This window comes from Mastigoproctus giganteus, chromosome 1, assembly GCF_048544385.1.
Source record: "Mastigoproctus giganteus isolate SK-2022 chromosome 1, ASM4854438v1, whole genome shotgun sequence".
NCBI classification, from domain to species: domain Eukaryota; kingdom Metazoa; phylum Arthropoda; class Arachnida; order Uropygi; family Thelyphonidae; genus Mastigoproctus; species Mastigoproctus giganteus.
Window position 1 is genome coordinate 23,149,267 of NC_143575.1, and position 25,794 is coordinate 23,175,060.

General features: G+C 37.7%; 1 protein-coding gene across 2 annotated transcripts in view; it reads left to right on the top strand.

Annotated features, from left to right (window-relative positions):
* Nucleotides 1-25,794, top strand: part of f (espin protein forked) — a 219,842-nt gene that overhangs the window by 17,629 nt on the left and 176,419 nt on the right. The gene's annotated exons all lie outside the window — the stretch shown is intronic.

Below are 25,794 nucleotides of genomic sequence, written 5' to 3' on the forward strand. Positions count from 1 at the left end.
AAATAAACACAGACCTTTTCATGTTCTGCAGAGGGGCAATTTTTTTTTTATTTACATCCAGGCGCTTAAAAGTCTTGAAAATACCACTTGGATTATTGACCCTGTGGGTCAATCAAATCTTGAAGAAAAGACTGTTAGATCAAAAGTTGGGCATTAAAATCGGGAATGATCTTGAGTCCAAATTTGTTTCCAAGAATAACCCCTTAGTCTTCTAGTTGAAATTGAAATAGGACGTCATGTGATGAAAATAATTGCCCAATAAAGTTATTACTACGGGACAGTTAAAGTATCCCACGGTTAAAAGTTTGGATCTAAATGACTTGACTTTTCCCTGGATGAAAGAGAAAACTTTTCATTATACGAGCTCCATCGAGATGGAAGAATATCTCAAACCAAAAAGAAAAAGTTTCCAGCTAAGTACCAAGCGGTACGAAAGTGAGATGATGTTTGTAAGATAAGCAAAAAAAAAAAAATTAAATTCCTCTGATCCTTATATAACTTGCTTTCTCCCTTATAAAGATTTCCTGGAAGTCGTTCAATATGATACTTATTTCGAACCAAAAGAATTATTTCATTTAATTTATTTCTTTTGAATGTTTCAAATATCAGTATTGAAAAGAGAATACCGTGGACGCTCCCTAATTATGTTTTTGAGGAAATGAGACTGCTGTTAACTAAGTTCTAATAGGTTTGGTGAATAAAAGAAATAATAATCGTCTAAGAAATTTTCCTTATTGCTACAAAACACTCTGAAAGCGTGAACTACAACAAATTACGTGGAGTACTCTTAGCGCATACACTAAAGGAAAATTAAGATAATTAAACTCCAGTTTTCCTCTTTAAGCTGGTTGACGGAACTTAGTAATAGGTAGGGTAAGAGGAACAACCGAATTATAACACTTTGAAGTGCCATCGTAATCTCACCGTGATACCCAACCAATCAGCCGTAATGTAATAAACCTACAATGGAGGGCACCAAAGAAAGACGCCATCTAGCGAAAAAACAAAAAATTTAGAACTCTGAAGATCTCACGTAATACTGGAATTCCAGAAAACCTGCTTTAAGTTTTGTAATTTTTCTGCCCGAAACGGGAAGATAAATCGCTTGAGCGGTCATTGGTACAAACCATTAACGGTCATTCCAATCTGTCACATATAATGGAGTTTGCATTCTCAGTAAGAGCTGCGCTGGATCGAGTATAATCTAGGATATGATGAATGGATGAATGTATAATGAGCTTAGCAGCCTTTTTTATTGTCCATTACTTCTTTAACAGCAGTTATTTTCGTCCAAATTATATATTCATTCCCCTAGTTGGACAGTCTCGTATCTGTCCTAGTCAGAAGTTTGCGTGAATTTGTTATATCTGTTCGAGTTTTTATTGAGAAATCAAATGAACTGTGAAGATTGTCCTGGCGCCTTACTAAGAGTGAGGATAATTATATCGACTATCTAGATTCTTGACCTGAGTGTTCCGGCATTTAGACTTCAAATGGGAAGGGGGGGAAGAAAAAATGAGAAAAAATACATTTGGTGATGTGGGTATACTCCTTTAAAATATGAAACGAAAGAAATGCTGTAGGAAACATAAAGCAATATGAAGTTCAAAGCGATAAGACCGTGAATATGTCTCTAAGGTTGGTTGGTTGGTTGGTCTTTTTCGCCAAGGCCACTAAGGCCGCCTGGTGTCTGAAATTTTCATGTATTCCATGGGCGGCTTGCGTTTTTTGTGGATGAAAAATCCGATTTCAAAGAGAAAACATCGTGCAATCCTCTCTGGAGACAGACTAACTGTCCGAAATGCGAAAAATGCCTATAAAGCTCCTTCTCCTGGGTTCGAGTCCATCTCCAGATGGAACTCAAACCCAGAAGAAGACGTCTGGAGACGGGATTCGAATCCAGGCTTTGCCAAATTTTCGAAAAACAAATAAAATTTGCAAAGAACGTTTTTAAGTCGTAATAAAACCAATTATATTAATTCCGTTCATTTTTTCTTTTGCGGTGAAGTTTTCAACTTAATACTCTATCATTAAATACTGAACTGAATAAAATTAAAATATGGAAAGACAGGGAAGGAGAAGTATTAACACAAGTTCACATAAATGGTACGATTCACGAACAGACTGGCGACTTGGCAAGTTTTCATTAAACTGGAAAGGTAGTTAGTTGAACGGAAAATACGCCATGGCTCGTTGGTTTTTCTCTGAATTTTGGACGTGAGTTGTAGTTTGAAGATAATAGTGTACTTACTGTTGCGATGCAAACAGATGGGAATGTGCTATTTAAATAGGGAAAAAATCGTCTCCTTTTTAAATTATAACGGGCAAAGAAGTCTGGAGGTATTCAAAAGATTGCAATCGCATCTTTCCCAAGCATGACTTTTTCACCATCGGGTCGTTTCGATGCTAAAAAAAAAAAAGAGCTTCAGGTGTGAAATTGTAGATATTCGACTTACTGCTGGTTATTTTTAATATCTAATTTAAAACAACACATACTTTCTTAGGATTAAAATTGAACATCAGCATTGGGAGCTGTATTCAGGTACAAACGAACCAAGCGACCACCCATGATCCAAATAGCGAAGGGATCAGAAAATGAAAATTAAAAAAAAAAAAAAAAAATCATTATGATACTTGCAAGGTAAACTGATTCTTTTCCATGACCTTTGGATTTAAATATTTAAAGAATGATAATTATTTATCTCATTAATGAGATACACTGTAAATAATTATCAGATGAATAAATTGGATAAATAAATATAGAGGCATGTATAAGGATTTAATGACTGTTTCAGTAATCAAACACTAAATCATTCTCATGGACTCTGCTAGCGATGAGCTTATAGTCCGTACAGAAGAGTCCCAGGGCGAAACTTGTCTTTCGTAAGTTAGCAGAAATGGTGTGACTTCTGTTAAAGACATCTAGTAATGCCTTTCTGTCTAAACTGCTTATCATTAAAAATTTAGATATTTACGAGGACAGACAGCAGTCAAATTAGAGCCGATTTCATCTAGGGGTTCGTCCATTCCTTTCCTCGGCAATAATCGCTATTACAGGAAACACAAAATTTTGAATTTCGAGGAGATTTTGAAGATAATGTCAATTTTCTTATTAAGTACCTGTAATTATGTTTTCTCCCATTTCTACTTGATTGGCGGTTTGTTTATCAATTCCTGTTCTAATGCCATCTCATTAGAACAGTAATTGATAAACAAACAATAAACTTGCTGGTGTTTAATACACCAGCAAGTTTACAGTTAATAATATTTGACTAAATCCAGAGGAGTAAAGGGGATGGAAATCTTTCTCTACCTTAAGAAAGTTGAAAAATTCTTAACATAACAGGATTAACATATGTTAATCTTAACATAACATAAAAGTTAAGAAAATCTTAACATAACATAACCGGAGTTTGTTGCTCATATCCGTATGGTGTACTTTCTGTAAGTGCGTGTTCACGAGCCGATTTGCACTTTGTTCGGGATGAAAATCCCAGAATAGCCAAGCAGAAAGAAATCCTACTTTTTGAGATCGGCGAACTACAGCGTCGATTGAAAGGATTTTAAAATTTCCCCACTAATCGACGAGAATCGAATGCAGACCTCTCCGAAGGAGACTGCAAAAGTCAACAGAGAACTTTTGTCCCACTGACAGAACATTCTTGAATATTCAAAGAAATGTGGATTAATCCACGTGAAATCACATCGCAGCCTTTCAGGGTAGTGGATAACATAGATGCCTTTCCACACACTAGTAGTATCAGCCAGAAAGTGAAAAAGAAAAAAAAAGCCCGCGTGTGTACCCTGTACTCACGAAAGATGTTTTATTTTACCTGAAAATGTCTTTGACGAAAATCAAAACCTTTTAAATTTTTAAAATCGAACAGCTATAACCGAAGTTATGAACGATGTAACGTTTTATTAAAACGCCCGCTTCTTACTCTACTGAATCAACGTTAGTGACTGAGTTAGCGTCATTTAAGAAGTGACGTCATCTGCGTCATTTCTGTCTAGCATTTTCGTTACCAATCGCTTTTACTTCAGTCCGAAAAGTTTAGTAGGTGCCGCCAAAGATTTCGTGGGCAGCCCATAAAAGTTCCACTATTAGGATTAACCGGGGCCTTTTCCACCCAGTTTGTGGAGGATTATAATCACTAAGTGCTGCCATGCGAAAACTAGCATATGAATAGTAGTAATAGTAGTAATAGAGGGATGAGCAAGGTTATGTAGCATCAGCCAAAAAAAAAAAAAAAACTTCCCGTTTCACTCATCCATTCACTCCAAAAGATTGTCCAGTTCCCCCTTCAATTTATTTAAACTATCCACTTCCTCAACGACAGATGGAAGTTTGTTCCAGCTATCAACTACCCGCTGGGTAAAGGCAAATTTCCGCACCTCTATTCTACAACTGTCTTTCCTCAATTTGAATTTATGCCTCCTCAGGTTCGTAATCTGAGCAAGAGGAAGAATCCCATCGAAATTGAGGCTGCTCAACCCATTCAAGGCCTTACCCACCTCAATCAGTTCACCTCGCAGGTGCCTAGACACCAGATGCTGCAATTTGCAAAACTAAAACCTTTCTTCGTAAGAGAACCCCTTCGATCCCCTGATCAATCTTGTAGCCCTTTTCTGTACTCGCTCAAGCAACTCTACATCCTTCCTGAAATGAGGCCTCCAGACCTGTACACAGTACTCAAGGCGTGGTCTCACCATTGCCTTATACAAAGGGATAACCACCTCCTTGTCTTTGCTAGCAAAATTCCTGTATATCATTGACAATACCCCATGACCTGCTCTGGCAGCCTGTCTGCACTCCTCAGAAAATTTCATCTCTGACTGCACAATTATCCCAAGTCTTTTTCACTTTCTACTACTCTAAGTGTAGTACCACACAGTTCGTACGTTCCTCTGGGGTTACTTGTACCCATATGTAGTACTTTGTATTTGTCAATGTTAAATTTCAGTTGCCATTTCTCAGCCCATCTGCCCAAAATTTCTAGATCCTGTTGCAGTAGCACACTGCCATTACTGTCATTAACAATCCTGCCAACCTTTGTATCATCAGCATACTTGGACATTAAGCCCGACATCATCATCATCATCATCATCATCAGCCATTTTCAATCCACTGCAGGATGAAGGCCTCTCCAGCAACTTTCCAGTTCCTTCTGTTTTGAGCACTGGCCATCCATTTACTACTCAAAAACTCATGAATTTCATCTATCCATCTCCGCCTTTGTCTTCCAGGTTTTCTTCTAGCTCCTCTTGGGTACCATTCTGTTATTTTCTTAGTCCATCTGTCATCATGTCTTCGAGCTATGTGTCCTGCCCAAGACCATTTTAGTTCTTTAGTTTTGATAAGAATGTCCTTTACTTGAGTTTGCTGCCTAATCCATGTGTTTCTCTTCTTATCTAACAGTCTGATTCCCAATATAATTCGTTCCATTCTTCGCTGTGTAGTTCTTAGCTTCTCTTCCATTCTTTTGGTGTGTGCCCAAGTTTCACTTCCATAAGTCATGGTGGGGAGTATACATTGGTTCATTATTTTACGTTTCAGACAAACTGGGATATTGCTCTTCAGTATGTGACTATATTTCCTGAATGCTATCCATCCAAAATTTATTCTTCTCTTGACTTCCAGCCATTTATCATTATTACAGCTAATAACTTGTCCCAGATAAGTATATGACATACCTTCATCAATATTATTGAAAAATATAGAAAACAATAGTGGGCCCAACACCGAATCCCGGGGCCTCCACGAACAACATTAGTCCACGAAGAGCAGCATCCATTGATTACCACTCTCTCTCTTCTCCCACTCAACCACCCTTTTATCCATTGTAGCAACTTACCCTTAATACCATACTGCTCCAATTTGTGCAGCAGTCTTCCATGCGCAACAGTATAAAAGCTTTTCTCAAATCCAAATATAAAACATCAAAATTATTTTTTGCATCCAATTCCTTTCTAACCACATCATAGTATCCAATCTTGTCTGACAACCAAATTTGTCAGACAAGACTTTCCCTTAACAAACCCATGCTGTGTCTTAACTATTACTGCATTCTTGTCTAGATGATCCTGCAATGCTTCTTTAACCAGCGACTCCATTATTTTCCCCGGAACAGAAATTAAACTAACATTACCAGGGTAACCCTATTCAGATGCTAGACCTAAACCTGTTTATGTGATGCAGTCGGTGTTTGTTATGGTAGAGGGACGAGGTAGCCCTTAGTCCATAGACGTGGCATAGAACGAGGGAGCCCTTAGTCCGTAGAACGCATCTGAGGAGGAGATACTGTACCTGTCTGTAAGATGTAGTTGGTATTTACTGTAGTAGAGGGATGAGGTAGCCCTTAGTCCATAGACGTAGCAGATGTTGTTACGAAGGTGCAAACCTTTGAACATCAGTAGTGGCAGCACTGCAAGAAGTTTCACAGTAGCTTTTACACTTATCAATCTAAGGGTGTTTATATATCTTAATAATCTTCGAAATATTTGTATTTACTATTTTTGTTTATTTAAAATATATTTAAAACATCTGCTAAAAAGAAATATCATTTATTTTACAATTTTTTTATCATGTGCATTTTGTGACGAAAATTTCTTTTATAAAAGAGTTTTTTGCACATTTCTTTGATTCCCGAAGTTTGGCAATAACTTCGCTATCACATAAAAAAAAAAAATTATATCGAATATGGGCCACTTCCATGCACGATAACCTGTTGGCAGTAACAAATAAGATGCGAGAACATCCCGGATGTACTGCTTGGCAATTGTCATATTTTCTTGGATTCATCCGGGTATTCACTGGAAGTCGGTTAAAACTATAGTCAGAAACAAATAAAAATAAATCTACAGATAGCATTGATAGCAAGGGCACTTGCTACCAAAAGTAAATTTGAACTAGTAGTGATAATTATTAGTGACAAATGATGCAAGAAAGCAAGCTTACACAGAATCAGCCAAAAAAAAAAAAAAAAAAAAACCTCCTCCATCACCAGTCTGTTCCCTCCAATAGTTTGTCTAGTTCTTTCTTGAATTTATTCAAACTACCCACTTCCACAACAACAACAGATAAGTTTGTACCAACAATCAGCCACCTGCTGGCTGAGGGAAAAATTCCGTACATCTACCTTGCACCTATCCTTCCTCAATTTGAATTTATGACCCCCGATTTATATAAATGATTACTTATGAACTTGCCATCGCATTTGTTTTAATGGCAGGCAAAGTTAGCTTACTTGTCCATCTTAATCTTAAATTCTAAAAAAAAAGAAAGTTAGCTTAGTTGTCCAGCATCATGCTTAAAACACTCGGTACGTTAAACCTTGTTAACCAGTTCTCACCCTGATACACACTAGATCTATTTTTACATCCAATGTCACTTCGAAGGTACATTAAAACACGATAAAATAGACTATCCTTTCACCGTAGACTGGAAACGTGAAGGAAAGACACCACTCTCCTCCAGGACTGCAGGAGGTGTGGATCTGGGTTAAAAAACAGTCTCCCATCGAATTTGGGTTACAGGAACATCGGTAGAAAATCCAAATATCTGTTGGAGTGAAGCCACCTCAGAATAGCAGAAGCTACTCGTATAATTTACTGTTTCCCCGTAGTGTGAAATAATTCCAATTACCGCAGAGGGCATCAGAGAATGGCTTCTCTAATACAACATGAAGACAGCCATAACACATGGTATTAGTCAGATGGATTTCTGTATTAGGGTCTTCATGCAGTCTGCTGGAAAAGTAGAAAGACCACTTTCCAGCGTGCGAATATTTATTTCCGTAGTGCCTTCTGCATTCTTCTGCTCAAACAGGACTTTCAAGGTTGTTAAGGGAGATATTAGTTCGCCATGGCAGGAAATAAGCGATTCATAGTATAGGCATTCCACGCACAAACATTAGTACAATAGTTGCTATGCAAGTCAGCCAAGATCTGAACTAAAATTAATCTCTTTATATCCCCAACTCCCACTTTCCTCCTTCTCTTTTGCTCGTTTATGCTTTCCCTCTCGGTCTTACTGCATCTCTCGTTCTCCCTTCTCTTTAATGCTCTTTATTAATGCTATTTCGACAATGAAGATTAAGTATTATAATTGCTCTTTATGATTCTTAATAATGCCACATAAAAGTTGTGATTTTATTATAAACGCACGCAGTCAGTAGTAACTGTCCTGTTTTTTTTTTTTTTTTTTTTTTCATAAATTCATCTATTAAAAGCATCTAAGACGAATTATCTTTCTGTGAATCTTATACAACTAGTTTGACAAGTAATTATAGGAACCATTAATTTTTTTAGGCGAACTACTAAAATGATTTTAAGCTTTAAACCGAACGAAATATATAAATGTACACGTAATGTGAATAATTACAATGTTTAGTTGCGTAAAGAACAATATGAAAATAAAAGAACCTGAAGTATTGAGCAATTACCATAAATAAGGCGAAATTTATTGATGTAGCTATGAAGCGTATAAAAAGAATATAAAACTAAGAAATTGTTTCCATAATCCATATTTAGAAATGTACGATAATGATATTTTATCACCGCCCTCTAGCGGTAATACATCACGGGTTTCCGGTTTCTAAGTTAAATTATTTTTAATCAGCAAATAAATTATCCATACGTAATAACAAAATAAATAATTTAAAAAATTGCTAAAAACGTGAAATGTAAAATATTTTCTCTCCCTACAAACAGCAAAAAATTCCAGGATTCTATAAAATGTAAATTAAAATGTAATTATGGTAAAAAAATAACTGATGTAGATATATATTTTAAATAAATTATAAATTCACTTATTTTGAGTATTTTCTCTAATTCTATTTGACGTTTATAATTAATTAGCACCTATACAGTTGCCGATACTGTGCAAATTACATATGATGGAATTCTAAGAAAAAAGAACGAGGAAAAATTCTGAAACCCTTAAATGTAAAAACCAGAATGAAAGTGGGCAATAAGATATAGTATATTAGTATTACTTTTGGTCGATTTGCCCTCTAGCGGTAATACTGTAAAAAATACGTAAAAAATATACTGTATATTGCGAGCAGGATATTACACAGGATATTTATAGTTTCCTGTATTAAGAGCAGGATATTTACAGCTTCCTGTAGTACGAGCAGGATATTACACAGGATATTTAAAGAGTTTACTGTATATTACAAGCAGAATATTTAAAGAGTGTACTGTATATTACAAGCAGGATCTACTCGTGAAGAATTTATAGGTTTGACTAAAAACCGTATGTCAAAATGCCACTGACACGTCAATCGAAAAGAAGTCATTAAAATTTCTCGAAAGCAATTAAAATATCATCAAAAATTACATCTTATGACCTGTAGCCTCCTTTACCTAACGTGCTTTTTAAAAGAAAAAGGTTCACTTTTATATCAGTAATAAGAAAAATCACTGATCCATACAGTACGCAACACGCAATACCCAACCACCATATAACAGCATTACTGAATATGAAGTAATCAGTGTAACTGCTTTAAACATGGAAAAAGGTATAACGCCACATCCTTTCTCCAAAATTCGTCCACGAAACCAAACGCATAGCAGAATCTTTCTTGTGTTTCTTCAGTTCTGTTTATACTTTCATATTATAAATATCGGCATTTTTTCTTGGTATGCAAGAAAACACAAAGGTACAGCAATAAATGTTTGATTCAAAGGAAATTCAAATGCCCTATTTCAATTTACATAGAATTTCAAAGACTTCAAACCCATTTCAAGTTTTCTTGAAATTGTCTTGAAGTTTGAACTCCTAATGCACATTGGCGGTAAGTGTGCGATCCCACACTGCTCCTGTGCTTCTAATATTATTATTATTATTGCTCTTATATTATTTCTCCCTGATTGGGGATTCCACCTCGAAAACGCCAATCACGGAGAAAAAATATATTGTTGTTATGTCTGGTGTTACTGTTGTTGGAGGAACTCTCTGACTATCCTACAGGTGTTCAGGATTGTGACTTTCTGGAGTTCCTTGTAAGTGTTCGATGGGAGACCTATTGCTGCTAGGCTGTTATGTAGGGTCTTTGGCACCATACCTGTGGTTGACAAGATGATCGGGATGGTCGTAACTTGTTGCATATGCCACATCTCTTTGATCTCCTGTCTTAGATTCGTGTACTTCCTGATTTTTTCCCCATGGGTTTTCTGCAGGTTGCCAGTATTGGGTAACGCTATGTCAATCAGACAGGTAGCCTTTTACTTCTTGTCTGCAAGGGTTATGTCCGGTGTGTTGTGCCCAATTGTCCTATCCGTTATTATGGCGCGGTCCCAGTACAGCTTGTGGGTTACACTGAGAGAGAGAGAGAGAGAGAGAGAGAGAGAGAGAGAGAGAGAGAGAGAGAGAGAGAGAGAGAGAGAGAGAGAGAGAGAGAGAAGGGAATCACCAAGAAAGCAAGAAAGAGAGAATGATGATATCCAGCTAAGGACCCTGGGTTTGCCAAGACCATACTCACCAGATGTGAACCCCTAAACCTTTATGGGCTTTATAATTTAGTTTTGCATATTTATATTTGCAAAAATTGATGTCTGAAGGTAACTTTTATTTTTTTTTCCAATAACGAGATTATTGTGGACATAAGAAAGAAAATAAATTCACACTGGGATTAACCATTTAACACACATACAGCGCTATTGACGCTGATATCATCAGAAGTAGAAATGTTCATGTGCATTATTTCAAAAATCCTTGAGGTGACCTGCATATTGAGAAGTGTGGAGTATTATTTATAGGTTTTAATTCGTTTATCTGTCAGATTATAAACTGCTTGGAGAGAGAACTCTCTTAACCTCTATTGAGACCTGCTGGAAAATAGGACACTTGTCCAGATAAGCCATAACTTTCATTGGATATATTGTAGAACTCACAACTATCTAAGACTCAAACAAACACAGCTGGGCTCGCATTAATCTGCTGTTTCACTTAATTCGAAGTGTAAATCCTGACCTAAATATTAAGAAATGAATAAAAGGAAGAACACAAATAAATTTGCTATTTGATACACATGTCAACTTCGTTATGAAATGGTTCTGCTTTTGGTGATAATTAGTAACAAAGAATTCCTTTTAACTTCCTTAGTAGCCCTCGTGGGGATCACAGTTAGTAGAATCTCCGTCCTCTTCGCACCGGGTGGGAAAGACTTGAGTTTGAGTCCGTCGATGAAGTGAAGAATTTTTATGGGTCTTTTTCACAACGTGGCTGAATTAGTTGGTCTCAGCTGAGGGTAGCATGGTTTTTTCCCACTGATACATGTGTTACAGAAAACTGACCACAGAACACAGGCAATTTGCAGGCAGTATATACGGAGCAATATGGCCATAGTCGCTAACGCTGCGAAAACGCTACAAAAACAACATTTAACTTCCTTTTGTTTAATTAGGACACGGGAATGTGCAGTTATAGCCATTCTCTTTAACCGAAATATACTTCCGTACCAAAATATTACAGAATTCATTGACAATGAATTGGTCTACCTTTAGTAGCTATTACGACCACAGTTCTCCTTGGCATTGATAATGCAAGGTATTCCTGGTGGTGCTGATAATAATCCATTCCTATAAGAGCATGCTCTGTAGGTTTTCCATATATTTATTGAGAGCTGTTGTCGCGCCCTGATATATCTTTCTAAATGATCCCATAGCTTCATCATTGCTTTCAAATCGAGGGACCGTGGATGTCAATGATTATTGCGTGCACCAGAATGCTTCCACCACAGATCTGAACAGAAGACATGATGCACTCTATTCCATGACTGAATCCCTGACGTCCTTTGTCTTCATCGATAACGGTAAGTGTTTATCAGTAGTCAAGGGTGATCTTGAAAATTTGGGCAGATGAGCTGAGAAGTGGCAACTGAAGTTTAACATTGACAAATGCGAAGTTCCGCATATTGGTACAAGTAACCCCAGAGAAACATACCAACTGTGTGGTACTACAATTCGGGTGATAGAAAATGAAAAACATCTGGGAGTAATTGTACAGTCAGATATGAAGTTTTCTGAGCAATGCAGACAGGCTGCCAGAGCAGGTCATGGGGTATTGTCAATGAAATACAGAAATTTTGGTAGTAGGGAAAAGGAGGTGTTATCCCTTTGTATAAGGCAATTGTTAAACTACACCTTGAGTACTGCGTACAGGTCTGCAGGCCTCATTTTAAGAAGGATGTAGAGTTGCTTGAGCGTGTACAGAGAAGGGCAACACGACTGGTGAGGGGAACGAAGGGGTTCTCTTACCAAGAAAGGCTTAAGTTTTGCAAATTGCAGCGGCTGAGAGACTAGGCACCTGCAAGGTGATCTGACTGAGGCGTATAAGGCCTTGAATGGGTTGAGCACGCTGAATTCTGATGGGATTATTCCGCTTGCTCAGATTAGCATTAGTAGAGGCATTTGATGCAAGAAAGCAAGCTTATGCAGCATCAGCCAAAAAAAAAAAAAATAAATAAATAAAAAATATCCACTTCCACTTCACCCCTCTGTTCGTTCGAGATACCTGTCCAGCTGAGCCTTAAACGTATTTAGGCTATCAACTTCCACGACAAGGGATGGAAGTCTGTTCCACCAACCAACCACCTGCTGGCAAAAGGCAAATTTCTTCACGTCTATCCTACATCTGTCTTTCCTCAATTTGAATTTATGCCCTCTCAGGTGATTTTTCTGAGCAAGAGGAAGAATCCCATCAGCATTGAGCATGCTCAAACCATTCAAGGCTTTATACACCTCAATCAGATCACCTCGCTGGTGCCTAGTTTCCAGACACTGTAATTTTCAAAACTTAAGCCTTTCTTCGTAAGAGCACCCCTTTATTCCATTCACCAATCTTGTTGCCTTTCTCTGTACTCGTTCCAGCATCCCTACATCCTTCTTGAAATGAGGCCTCCAGACCTGTATACAGTACTCTAGGTGTGGCCTGACCATTGCCTTATACAAGGGAATAATCACTTCCTTATCCCTGCTAGAAAAATTCCTATATATCATCGACAATACACCATGAGCTACTCTTCCAGCCCGTCTGCACTGCTCAGAAAACTTCATATCTGCCTGCACAACCACCCCCAGATCCCTTTCATTCTCTACCACTGTCAGTGTAGTACCACAGAGTTGATACGTTGCTCTGGGGTTGCTGTTTTCCATATGTAGTACTTTACATTTGTCAATGTTAAACTTCATTTGCCACCTCTCAGCCCATCTGCTCAACCTTTCCAGATCCTGTTACAGCAGCATAGTGTCAGTAGTGTCCTTGACAACCCTGCCAACCTTCGTATCGTCTGCAAACTTGGACATTAAGCTTGATATACCATCATCAATATCATTTATAAATACAGAAAACAATAATGGACCCAATACTGAACCCTGAGGGACTCCACTAATAACATTAGTCCACGATGAGCAGTGTCCATTGATTACCACTCTCTGTCTTCTCCCCCCTCAACCACCCCTTTATCCATAGCAGCAATTTGCCTCCAATGCCACACTGCTCCAATTTGTGCAGCAGTCTTCCATGTGCAACAGTATCAAAAGCCTTTCTAAGATCCAAGTATATAATATCAAAGTTATTCCCTGCATCCAGTTCTTTTGTGACTGCATCATAGTATCCAATCAAATTGGTCAAGCAAGACTTCCCTGTGTCTGAGCTATAACTGAAGTCTTGCCTAGATGATCCTGCAGTGCTTCTTTAACCAGTGTCTCCATTAATTTTCCGGGAACAGAAGTTAAACTAACAGGTCTATAATTACTTGTGTCGCCTTTTGATCCTCCTTTGTGAATTGGGGTCACATTTGCACATCTCCAGTCCATGGGTACTTCCCCTGAGTCCAAGGAAGCTCTCATAATTATGGCTAAGGGTTTGCTTACTTCCTTTGCTGCCTCCTTTAATATAACTGGATAGATCCCATCCACCCCAAGTGCCTTTCTTGTATTTATCTTCAACAATTTATCCTCCACTTTGCTCTCAGTTATTACAAGATTCTCTAGCTTACTGCCAGAGTTGAATACACCTCTGGCATTCCCCTCGCTGAATAACTCCTCATGTGTGAATGTTGATGCAAAATATTCATTTAGTTTGTTAGCTACCTGAGCAGGATCATCAACAGTTGAACCATCGATATCAAGTGGACCAATTTGATTCATCCCCTTCCTTCTAGAGTAAAGAACTCTTTACTCTAGAAGGAAGTAAAGGAACTACTTCATAAGTAAAGAACTCTTTGCTGTTTTTCTTTGCATTCCTTGCCAAAGATTTCTCGTAATCTGCCTTCGCCTGCCTAACCTCCTTTGTAACTTGGTTACAGATCAACTTGTATCTATCATAGGCTTCTGTGCCACGTTTTAATTTGTATGTATCCCATGCATTTTTCTTCTCTGCCATATGTCTCATTAGTTCATCTGACATCCACTTAGGCCTAAACCTTGAACAATATTTCTTAGTTGGTATGTAAAGCCTAGTAGCTTCCAAGATAAGTTCTTTGAATGCTTCCCATTTTGAATTTGCTGTTGGTAACATCATCAGTTGGTCCCACTGTATAGAATTTAAATACTGTCTCAGTCCATCGTAGTCGCCTTTACGAAAGCAATAACCCTTCCCTTTACCCCTAATGGTAGTTACCTCTTTGAGTAAATCCCACTGTGATCACTGCCACCTAGTGGTTCATTTACCTGCAGATTCTTAATGCATGAAGAATCACTACTGATAATCAAATCAAGAGTATTACTCCCTCTAGTTGCCTCCTGAACATGCTGATGTAGAAAACAATCATCCAATAAATCCACAAAAACCTTACTAGTGTGTGAGTGACCAGCCCCCAAATTCCATTCAATATCTGGGAAATTAAAATCCCCCATTATAAGACTCTCTGATTTACTGGCCCACTCTATTTCCCTGTACAATTTCTTATTATACTCATCAGAGTCATTAGGCCTATAGCACACTCCTACTCTCAATTTTGATCTCCCAATGCTTATGTCACACCAAACTGACTCGACACTGCACTGTCCAGCAATGTCGACTGGCTTCACTTCCTTGGATTTTATGTATTTCTTAACTAATAGCATAACCCCTCCTCCCTTCCTATCCTGTCTATCCCTTCTGTAGACATTGTACTCCCCAAATTCCAGTTCTGCATTCCTTATATCTGTGTGACACCACATCTCTGATATCCCAACAATATCTGCCTTTGATGTTTTGAGCAATACCTCAAATTCATCAATTACGAACCTGAGGGGGCATAAATTCAAATTGAGGAAAGAGAGTTGTAGGATAGATGTACGGAAATTTTCCTTTAGCCAGCGGGTCGTTAATTGCTGGAACAAACTTCCATCTGTTGTTGTGGAAGTTGATAGTTTAAATAAATTCAAGGAGGAACTGGACAAACGTTTAGAGGGAAATGGAAGTGTGAAATTTATTTTTTTTTTTCCCGGCTGATGCTACATAAGCTCATATGCTTGCTTTCTTGCATCACATTCCTCCATTACTACTACTACTACTACCACATTATGTATTTTCGCTGCTGCACTAATAATCACTGTTGCTGTTCATGACACCACTGCGCTTGGAGCTCTCTGCTTCCGCTCAGACTCAAATGACTCTGGAGTACATCTACGAAGATCCATTGCCCTCTAGTTCATATCAGGCGGTGCTACTACAGGAGTCTGCGCGGATAGCACAGTAGAATTGTCATCGTCTGGAAAAGGTCCAGGTTCGAATCCCGTCGATGACGCGAGAAACTTTAATGAGCTTTTTTCACTCCTTGGCTGAGTTTGTCGGTCTCAGGCGTAGATAGCAAGGTTCCCCCCCCCCTCCAGAAACTGGGATTTTTCTTCCAGCAAAACAGACAAATCGACCGTAGAACACACGCAATTAACAGACATATAACACACAGCACGGCAGATGAATTTAAATATTCGGGTGGCCTAATATAATAGTTTGGTACTACTACCGGATAACTCCAAGTCAATTTAGAGTTGTAATTGAATGTATGTTGGCTTTCTATTTTACTTAAACAGCTACAAAGTAGTCGTTTTCCGCCCATAGAATACCTTTTTAATCTTTTAGTTTGACTTCAGGCTGCCGAAGTGGGTTTTTCAAAGTTGATAGCTACTGATTATAAATTTAAACGGTTGAATTGATACATGTGTTACCTCTATCATTGCTTTTAAGTACGTTACACTATACGGATAGTGATAATCATGCTTTTCATGAGCTCATAACTTTGCATGGTAGCACAGTGGTTATAGTCACTGTCCTCCCACACTAGTGGGAAAGGTCTGGATTCAAATCCCGTCACGATGGAAGGAGTTTTTAATGGGGGGTTCACACCTAAGCCGAGTTAGTCAGTTTCAAACAAGAGTTGCACGACTCTCTGCAACTTCCTCTTGAGAAAAACAAACACCGACTGCAGAATAACCTAAATTTACAAACACAATACACTGACACGTCTCATACTATTAGTTTCATTGATGCAAAAACCCTTATAACAACTTGAAGTGAGCGCCTCCTATCAATTCTACAGAATATCTGATTCTCAAATATCTTTGTAGTGCGATGTCCTATTCTACGGTTCTGTTTGTATAAAGAACCAAACCGTTCTTTTTATCAACTTTAAATAGGAAAGACTCTCATCAAACAAAAGGAATAAACCCTGACTTTCTTTAAGGGCACTTAAAAACTTATGCCCGTTATAAAGAATTTTCCTTCAAACTGCCTGGGTCGTGGTATGAGTTTGGTTGTCTGCTTTCCCCAGGCTTTACAAAATTTAATGGTAACTCGTTCCTGGAACTTCAAATCCTTGTTGGATACTGTAAACCAGTATGTATTGAGCGACAGCTTTCTCAGAACTGAGCTGAGTCCGGTACTCGAAAACATGCTCGTATCACTTAAATACGTCACGTGACTTGAACGCAAGCTTCTCCAGGCAGTCGGGAGAATCAGTCAGTACCGAAAGCTTTCTTCATACAGAAGGTTAATTAATTTGTGCTTAAGATGTACACATGATTTCCCTGTGAAAAGGTTTAGGTAAATTAGAGATTTAGTTGTTTTATTGTGGAATAGGTTCTCTTTTTCTCTTATAAATGATATTATCAGTCTTATTAGAGAATCTAGTGTATTTTAATGACATGTATCAATTATTCGATTGCTGCACAATATTGCGTTGTCAGGGACCTTGAATTCATTTAGAAGAATATGTTCTAACCGACTTGTACTAGTGTTAGTATTTCAACTACCTTATATTGCTCTAAGGGTTTCAGATAATCTTAATTTAATAAATAAATTAATAAAGGAGAAGATCCTCTAGATCTAGAGGATCTTCTCCTTTCTTCTCCAAGATCTAGAGGATCTTCTCCAAGATCTAGAGGTAATATTTTTTGTCTAATATGTATTGCTAAATTATATTTGAAGGGATAATTAAAACTGCCACGCTCTATAAATTGATAAAAATGTTTATATTCAAAGAAATACTTATTTCGGTAGGAGGGAGATATTAAATATTGAGACATTTATGTTTAAAATTTTGCAATACACCTTGCACTGGTGTATCTGTTGAAAATTTAAATTGCAAAATCATATATATTTTTTGAAAATATAGTGATTTTGTTTATCTGTTGCGTGGTTTCTTCAGAGCGAGACTATGCAGTAAGGTTAGAGTCCGTAATGATTGATTTTGGTACAACTTTCTGTGTCACGCTATCCTTAATCAAAAGACAGCGAACAGGCCTAACTTGATTAAAACAGCCACGCTCTATAAATTATGCATTTAAATATCTTTGTTTGGAAACTAATTGGAAAATGCAAAGTTGTGTTCTTATTCGCTTGTGAATTCAACCGGCAATAGTGAAATTTGTATCTTATACAAAGAAAATTCGTTTTTAATCTCCACTAGCATGCACATGCGTGCGTGTGACTTCGACTTGATCAGAAAGATGGAAGATGAAATCTTTAACTATATACGATACTAACAAAAGTCATGGCTCGCTTGTTCCATGACTTTGGTAGGATACTTCCATCTTATATACGTATGGTAAACCAAGTTAAGTTTTAATTTTAACACAGTTAGAAAGGTTTTGCCATTACCATAACTGAAATTACATTGAAAGTGTAAAGGATATTTAGTAAAAAACGACTTTCTCTAATGGGCTCAACTCGTGCATCCTGTTTGTTTGTACCTCGTGATAAAAGGAAATAGGCCTCATCAGAAATACCATTTAAGCTCTCTTGGGTCTGCTCAAAAAGCCTTAAATGTTCTAGAGCAAATACCAGGATCGCTATACAAGTCACAGTAAATGATTGACGAAGCTAGATTTTGTACGGATGCCTAGATAAATCAGTGGCGTAAACTTTCCTTGCAATGATTAGGAGTTCTTATAAGCACTTTTGTGCATGGATTCTTGCTACAGTATATTTTATTTAAGAAATATTGCCATACTTGTAGTTTAAAAGCAGTGTTACTGTTTACTCTAGTTTTAGGTCAGTAAGAAATATGTTTTAAGTTTGTTTGGGGAAGGGGATGGCCCATATTGTTTTCCCCCTGCATCATTTTTGATCATAGACGTTTCACTTTTCTATTTCTTATTCAACTCGGAGTTGAATAAGAACTTTTTGAAGAGTACTTGTTGGGGATCACCTTCACTTTAGTAATACATGCAATGATCATAGCTGTATTTTTTAAATTAGAGCTGCTTCACGCAAAATTATGTTAAACTTACCTTCTTTTGTTCTGAGAATATTTCTTCTAATAATAGAGTAGTATTAATTATTCAGTACTCTGAACTTGATAATACTAGGAGCTTAAAGGTCACATGTAAATAATAGCATTTTGTTAATTTTTAAAAGAATTAAATGAAACAAAAGAAAAGTCATTGTGTGCTAGTCCTAGATTCATCCATGGTTAATTTAGCTGTTAGTAGTACCAGTTTTAACTAAAAATAGGCATATATGAATCATATTTTGTGTATATGCTATTTTTCTGGCTTCATTTGGCTAGAAGGGCGTGTGGTCCTCGTTGTTAGCACAGTTGGTATAACTACCGTCCTCTCCTTTCCGGGTGGAAAAACCTCAGTTTGAATTCCGTCAATGAAGATAGGAATTTTTATGGGTCTTTTCATAAGGTGGCTGAATTAGTCGGTCTCAAGAGAGGGTCCATGGTTTTTCTTCCGGGAAACTGGTTTTTCGTCCACCAAACAGCAAATCGACCACAGAACCAACGCACTTTACAGACAGATTATATAGGCGCCATATGGAAACTGAAGAATAGCGATGGTGTACTTATAAATAGCAGAGAAGACATAATTCAAATAGCAGAAGACTACTATAGAGAATTATACAAGGAGCGAGGGAATGATGCCAGCAGTGGGGAAGATGGATCGCAAATTAGCAACACATACGACATACCCGATATTCTTCCTGATGAGGCAGAACATGCAGTGAAGAAAATGAAGAATCAGAAAGCCCCGGGGGAAGATGAAGTTACTTTAGAGTTGTTAAAATTGGGCGGAAGAGACATAACACAAAAACTGGCAAGGCTCTTCACAAAGTGCATTAGAAAAGGTGTGACGCCTAAGCAGTGGAATAATGCAATCATAGTTTTGCTGCATAAGAAAGGAGATAAATCAGAAATTGGAAATTATAGACCAATTAGCTTGTTATCCCACATCTACAAGTTGTTCACAAGGGTCATTACTAACAGATTAGAAAGAATACTTGATGAGAATCAACCGAAAGAGCAAGCTGGCTTTAGGACAGGATTCTCAACTATGGATCACCTTCACGTAATATCACAGCTAATGGAGAAAGAAAATGAATATAAAACACCATTATGCCTGGCATTTGTGGATTATGAAAAGGCATTTGACTCCATACAGCATAAGGCAATGTTTTGGGCACTGGAAAGACAAGGCAAAGATATCCCATATATTATGATTTTGAAGAAAATATATGAGAACGCTACCTCCTTTATTAGATTAGACAAAGACAGTAGGAAATTTAAAATCAAGAAAGGAGTTCGACAAGGAGACACAATATCTCCGAAGCTGTTTACTGCTGCCCTTGAGGAAGCTTTCAGAAGATTAGACTGGTCGCAGAAAGGAGTCAATGTGAATGGAGAGTACCTAAACCATTTACGATTTGCAGATGACATTGTGGTCATAAGCCACGATTCCAAAGAATTAGAGGAAAATCTTAATCAGTTATGCACAGCCATATTAGCCATATTCATCTTTTGGACTAAAGATGAATATGGCTAAAACAAAAGTAATGATGAACAAGTATGCCACAGAAAGGGAAATAATGATTGAAGGAGCAGTAATTGAAAAGGTGGAGTCATATACTTATCTGGGACAAGTTATTAGCTGTAATAATGATAAATGGCTGGAAGTCAAGAGAAGAATAAATTTTGGATGGATAGCATTCAGGAAATATAGTCACATACTGAAGAGCAATATCCCAGTTTGTCTGAAACGTAAATAATGAACCAATGTATACTCCCCACCATGACTTATGGAAGTGAAACTTGGGCACTCACCAAAAGAATGGAAGAGAAGCTGTGAACTACACAGCGAAGAATGGAACGAATTATACTGGGAATCAGACTGTTAGATAAGAAGAGAAACACATGGATTAGGCAACAAACTCAAGTAAAGGACATTCTTATGAAAACTAAAGAATTAAAATGATCTTGGGCAGGACACATAGCTCGAAGACATGATGACAGATGGACTAAGAAAATAACAGAATGGTACCCAAGAGGAGCTAGAAGAAAACCTGGAAGACAACGGCGGAGATGGATAGATGAAATTCATCAGTTTGTGGGTAGTAAATGGATGGCCATTGCACAGAACAGAAGGAACTGGAAAGTTGTTGGAGAGGCCTTCATCCTGCAGTGGATTGAAAATGGCTGATGATGATGATGATGGTCTAAGTCGTTGATGCGACTCACACCCTACAACAACCAAGAGTTTATCATCATTACTTTTCTATAGAGTGAAAAAGTATCGTTGGAAATGTCTCGGGAGATGGATGAATGTCTTTTTTTTTTTTTTTTTTTTATTTCTGGAAAGTTTTTCATTCCTCAAAACATAAAAAAACCGACCATAGAATACATATAATTTAAAAACATTGTATGCTTCATTGCCTTAACTGCCTTAGTACTGATTCTAAACAACCACAACCATTTCCTCAAGAGCAGGCAGAATAGTGAAGGTTCGTTCTGTGAGCTGTCAATGAAGAGAACTTATGCCAAGATCAAAATTCAGATCGAAGCCTGATTTTCTATTTTATACCTGTAATGCCTTCATAATAAATTAATAACGTGAGCAGACGAAGTTTTTGACTCAACCTAAGGTTAAAAAAAAAATAATAATAACGCCCTCTATGAGGTGATATTATTTATTATATTTTATTATATATTATTTTACTCACGTGAAATTTCCAACTCGATCTAAAAATGACGCCCTCTATGAGTAGATTTTATTTAATGTGATTTCTGAGATTTTATTATTATTTGAGTCATTTTCATGATCAAAAACGACTAAAATCTGTCTTTAAATAAAAAAATACTAAGTTTAATATATTTAACGGAATTGTTATGATCGTTTTGATCGCATTACTTGTTTAAAGACTGTTTTTATAGAGTGAAATGAGGTTTATAATTTCAATTTATCAGTATTAAATGCGTGGGTTGAACTTCACTGAACCATAAAGAAATAGCAGAACGGCTATAACTTCCACCTTGATATTTCTAGGAATAGAGCATTTTATAAAAAAAATGATTGGAATGATAAACATGGCTAAATTTATTGACTGACTAAAGAGTAGTAGTTTTTTTAAATTCTATTCGAGTAGTTTCTAATTCGAGTAGTTTTTTTAAATTCTATTATATTATAAAGTATATTTTATTTTGCAGATTTTAAATATATAAAAATTGAAATTTATTTTTCTTTAAAGAAATTAAATAAATTTAAATGTTTATGCCAAAATTTAAAAACATGTAAAAATGCAAATCAAATCGAAAACATTACCTAATAATTATTCTTTTAGATTTCAAAGTACATTGCTCGACAAAATTAACATGACACGTAGAAAATGTAGTTTAACTCGTGCAGCTTGCCATGAAGCAGGACAAAAGTTGGTATGGTGGTGTAGTAAGTTTAGTGATCGTTCCATATGATGAAACGAAGAGACAGCGAAAAACTTCGAACAGGAATAAAGGACAGTTATAGGGGTTGCATAAGAATTATCAAAAAAGGTCATATTGCAGAGGTCGACATAAGATGCTCGAAAATATGGTCACATGACATCAGTACTGGGTATGATCCCTTCCAACGGCTAAACAGGCCTGACAGCCGTGACCCATGCTCGATATAAGGGTGTCTATAAGATTCTGTGGCAACAAATTCCATTCTTCTACCAGCTCAGGCGCACCAAGTGACCGAGGAGTTGGCTGTCGATGTGCTATGCGATGCCTAACACATGGTTGATCGGATTTAAGTCTGGTGATCGTACTGGCCACGCCAGTCGTTGGATACCTTCAGTTTCAAGATATTCCTCCACCACTTGAGCTCTATGTGCAGTGGCGTTGTCGTGCATGAAAAGAAAATGTGGGCTAAACATACTTCTAAAAAAGTCACACATAGAGTTCGAGGATCTGTTCTCGGTACCTCTGTGCAGTTACGGTAGATACCCCTATCAAAAACATAAAGAAGGATGCGGGTGGCGATCATTATTCCGTTCCACACACGAGAACACTGCCACCGTGTGGGTAGCACAGTTGGTAGGATCGCCGTCCTCCTCCCCACACCGGGTGGAAAAGACCAGCGTTCGAGACCTGTCGATGACGAGAGGAATTTTATGGGTCTTTTTCACAACGTGGCTGAGTTAGTTGGTCTTAGGCGAGAGTAGCATGGTTTTTTTTTCTCTCCCGGAAACTCGGGTTTTTCGTTTAACAAACAGGAAATCGACCTCAGAACAAAAGCAATTTACAGACAGACAATATACAAGGAGCAACATGGCCTTAATCGCCGATGCACCTAAAACCTGATAACAAGAACAAGCCTCCACCGTAAGTGACCTTTTCTCTGATGTTGGAGGGATCGTACTGCATTCCTCGTTGACGCCAGATGACATAACGTCTACAATTCGTTTGTAGGCTAAAAAGAGACTCATCAGAGAACAGATTTGTACCCCATTTGTCAGGGTTCCAAGTCACATGTTCATGGCACCAGTTTCGACGAGCTTTGCGATGGCTTGAGGTTAATGGGATACAAACCACTGGCTTTCTTGCGTACAGCCGATTTGAATTGAGCCTTTTCACAACAGTCCGGTTGGAAATATGCCAGGATTCCTATTATATCAGACATTCCTATTCCTATTATATGTGAATGATGAAATATTCATGAAAAACATTTTGTTCTGTTAATTTTGTTGGAGCAGTGTATAAATAATAATGTCAAAGCTTTATAAACTGCGAAAGAGGTATACGGTTGAAAGAGTTTACAAGTAAATTGTTTTCACGGCATCCACACAACAGCGCTCAGTGGCAGCATGTAGATTTTCACGTGCGTTTGCCCCTGTTAATGCAAGCACCCAAATTTAGATGGTTCAGAGACGGGAGAAACTTTTGTATAACAGATATACTTCAACTTTTAATTTTACTTCAAAATGATAATTTTTTCCATAACTTTGTCATCTCTAGTTGCTGCTTTGTTCACCGGGATTTCAGGCTGTCTCTCAGAGCGGAAAGTTCGGTTTCCATCGAGTTAGGAGGAACTGCCATTTCTTTCCTTATAGACTTTCTTTCCAAAGTGTGGCTTAGTTAGCTGGTTTTGAACGAGAATTTCATGAGGTTTCTTCTGTAAAATGGCAGGTTTTTCTTCCCAGAAAAGCAGTTATGATATTGTGATGTCTTGTAACCTTACTGTTTCAGTGTTCATTCTAAAAATACTGCTAAAACCCGAAGAAAGAGTTGAAGATTCATTCAAGTTGCTGGCCATTGATTCAAATTAGTTCTAAAACGACTGGATAATTAATTTTGTAATTGAGCAGTTACCAAACTGATTTATAAACGTACATGTGTGGCGTAATCTTCCATTGAAACAGATGTTTATTAAAAATCGAAATAGTACAATATGTTCGAAGTGATGATAGATATCCCATTCCAGGTACAGATGAACTTCATCAAGTGTTTTTGAGATTTTTCGTAGATGAAATAAGGATTCCAGAGTGCTGATAAGACAGAGAAACTTAATCCAACATAAAACCATTGTGTGTTTCTTAATGAAGTCCCTAGACAGTATGTTGCAGAAGTTGTGGGATCCTTACATTGGAGTATCCAGGTATCATCGTAAAGGGGAGGGGGGGCATGGCGACCAGGATTTTGAGAATGTCGCCTGCGTTCTGTTTCTTTAATTTCAAATTTTTGGTTAAGGGGGCATATGCCCTCTCTGCTCACCCCTGAATACGTCCCTGGATCCTTAGACGACCAGTCGCCTCAAAGTGGATTTAAGATCTTTTTATAGTTTCAGTTTCTATCAATAGTTTACTAGGTTTTTTAAGAGCTGTAATAGAAGAGAACACCTTGTTCACTTCTGTATAGCTACTTCTTTAACATTCAGTGACTTTACAAAAATGGAGGTGGTATCCTTCAACAGTCTTGTGCAAGAGATTAAATAGTGTTCGGAGAGTAACATAAAATTTATAAAGTGTTCCTGAATTTCATATAGAAACATTACTATCAACAATGTTTAATAGGATAGAATAACTGGGTAACTTTAATACCCAAAAGTCGAATATCTCGCGTCGCTGATACAGAAAGGGAGGCATTCGAATCATTGATGTAGTCCTATTGAAGACGAGGCAGTTGACCTAATTATTTGAAGGCAGGATTTTGATAAAGCGACGCTTCATAGCAAAGAGAACAGTTGCAAGCATCCTGAAAATGGAAGTCTCGACACCTACACTCACTTCAAACACACGTCTTGAAATCGCAAGGAGTATCATGGTGTTTCAAAAAGCTACAAACCCCGCCTTTGCTTGGGCAATGGTGCGCACCATTGACCAGAAGCAGTCTCTCTATTCGCTTCTATTAAATCCCTGAAGCTACATAGTTTTCGGAAAATGCCCACGAGAAATACTTTGGCGCAGAGTTTGATGACATCTTCATGACTTTGGAGTGTTACTTAATACAAACATCTTAAAATTCCTTGGCAGACACAAGTGGATAAAAACCTGATGACATTCCTCTTTACCCCCTGTCACTCAACTGTCTTTTAACACATTGGGTAAACGGATTTAGTTGCTTCAGTTGTTTCGAGTAGTTGATAACCGTTGTATTTGTATTGTCCTACCCTAATATTAAATTGGACTTAACTCGCACCTGTCTGTATATGGACCACTGGCAGACGACATACGGCTGACCACTTGTCCATTACTCGTCTGCGAAAACTGGTGGCCATTTTAACGGACAAGGATGGCATACATAATCTATAGTGCGAATCTGCAAATGAACCGTGCAGTTTAGGCCTGCTTGTATCCATGGGTCGCCACCAACACCTTTCGTTCCATTGGCGACAACAGGACAGTTGTAAGCATTGCAGCTTAACCTACGATTCCGTGACTGACACCAATGCGCCGCCGACCTATTAGGCTTAGACTCTCGGCAGGTACAATAAAAGGCGATTAAAAAAGAAAAATAAATAAATAAAAAAAAAAAGAAGCCAACAAGAAGAAGAAAAAAAAAGACCATCGCATAAGAACCGTAACAGCGACCCGATGCGCATGACTGG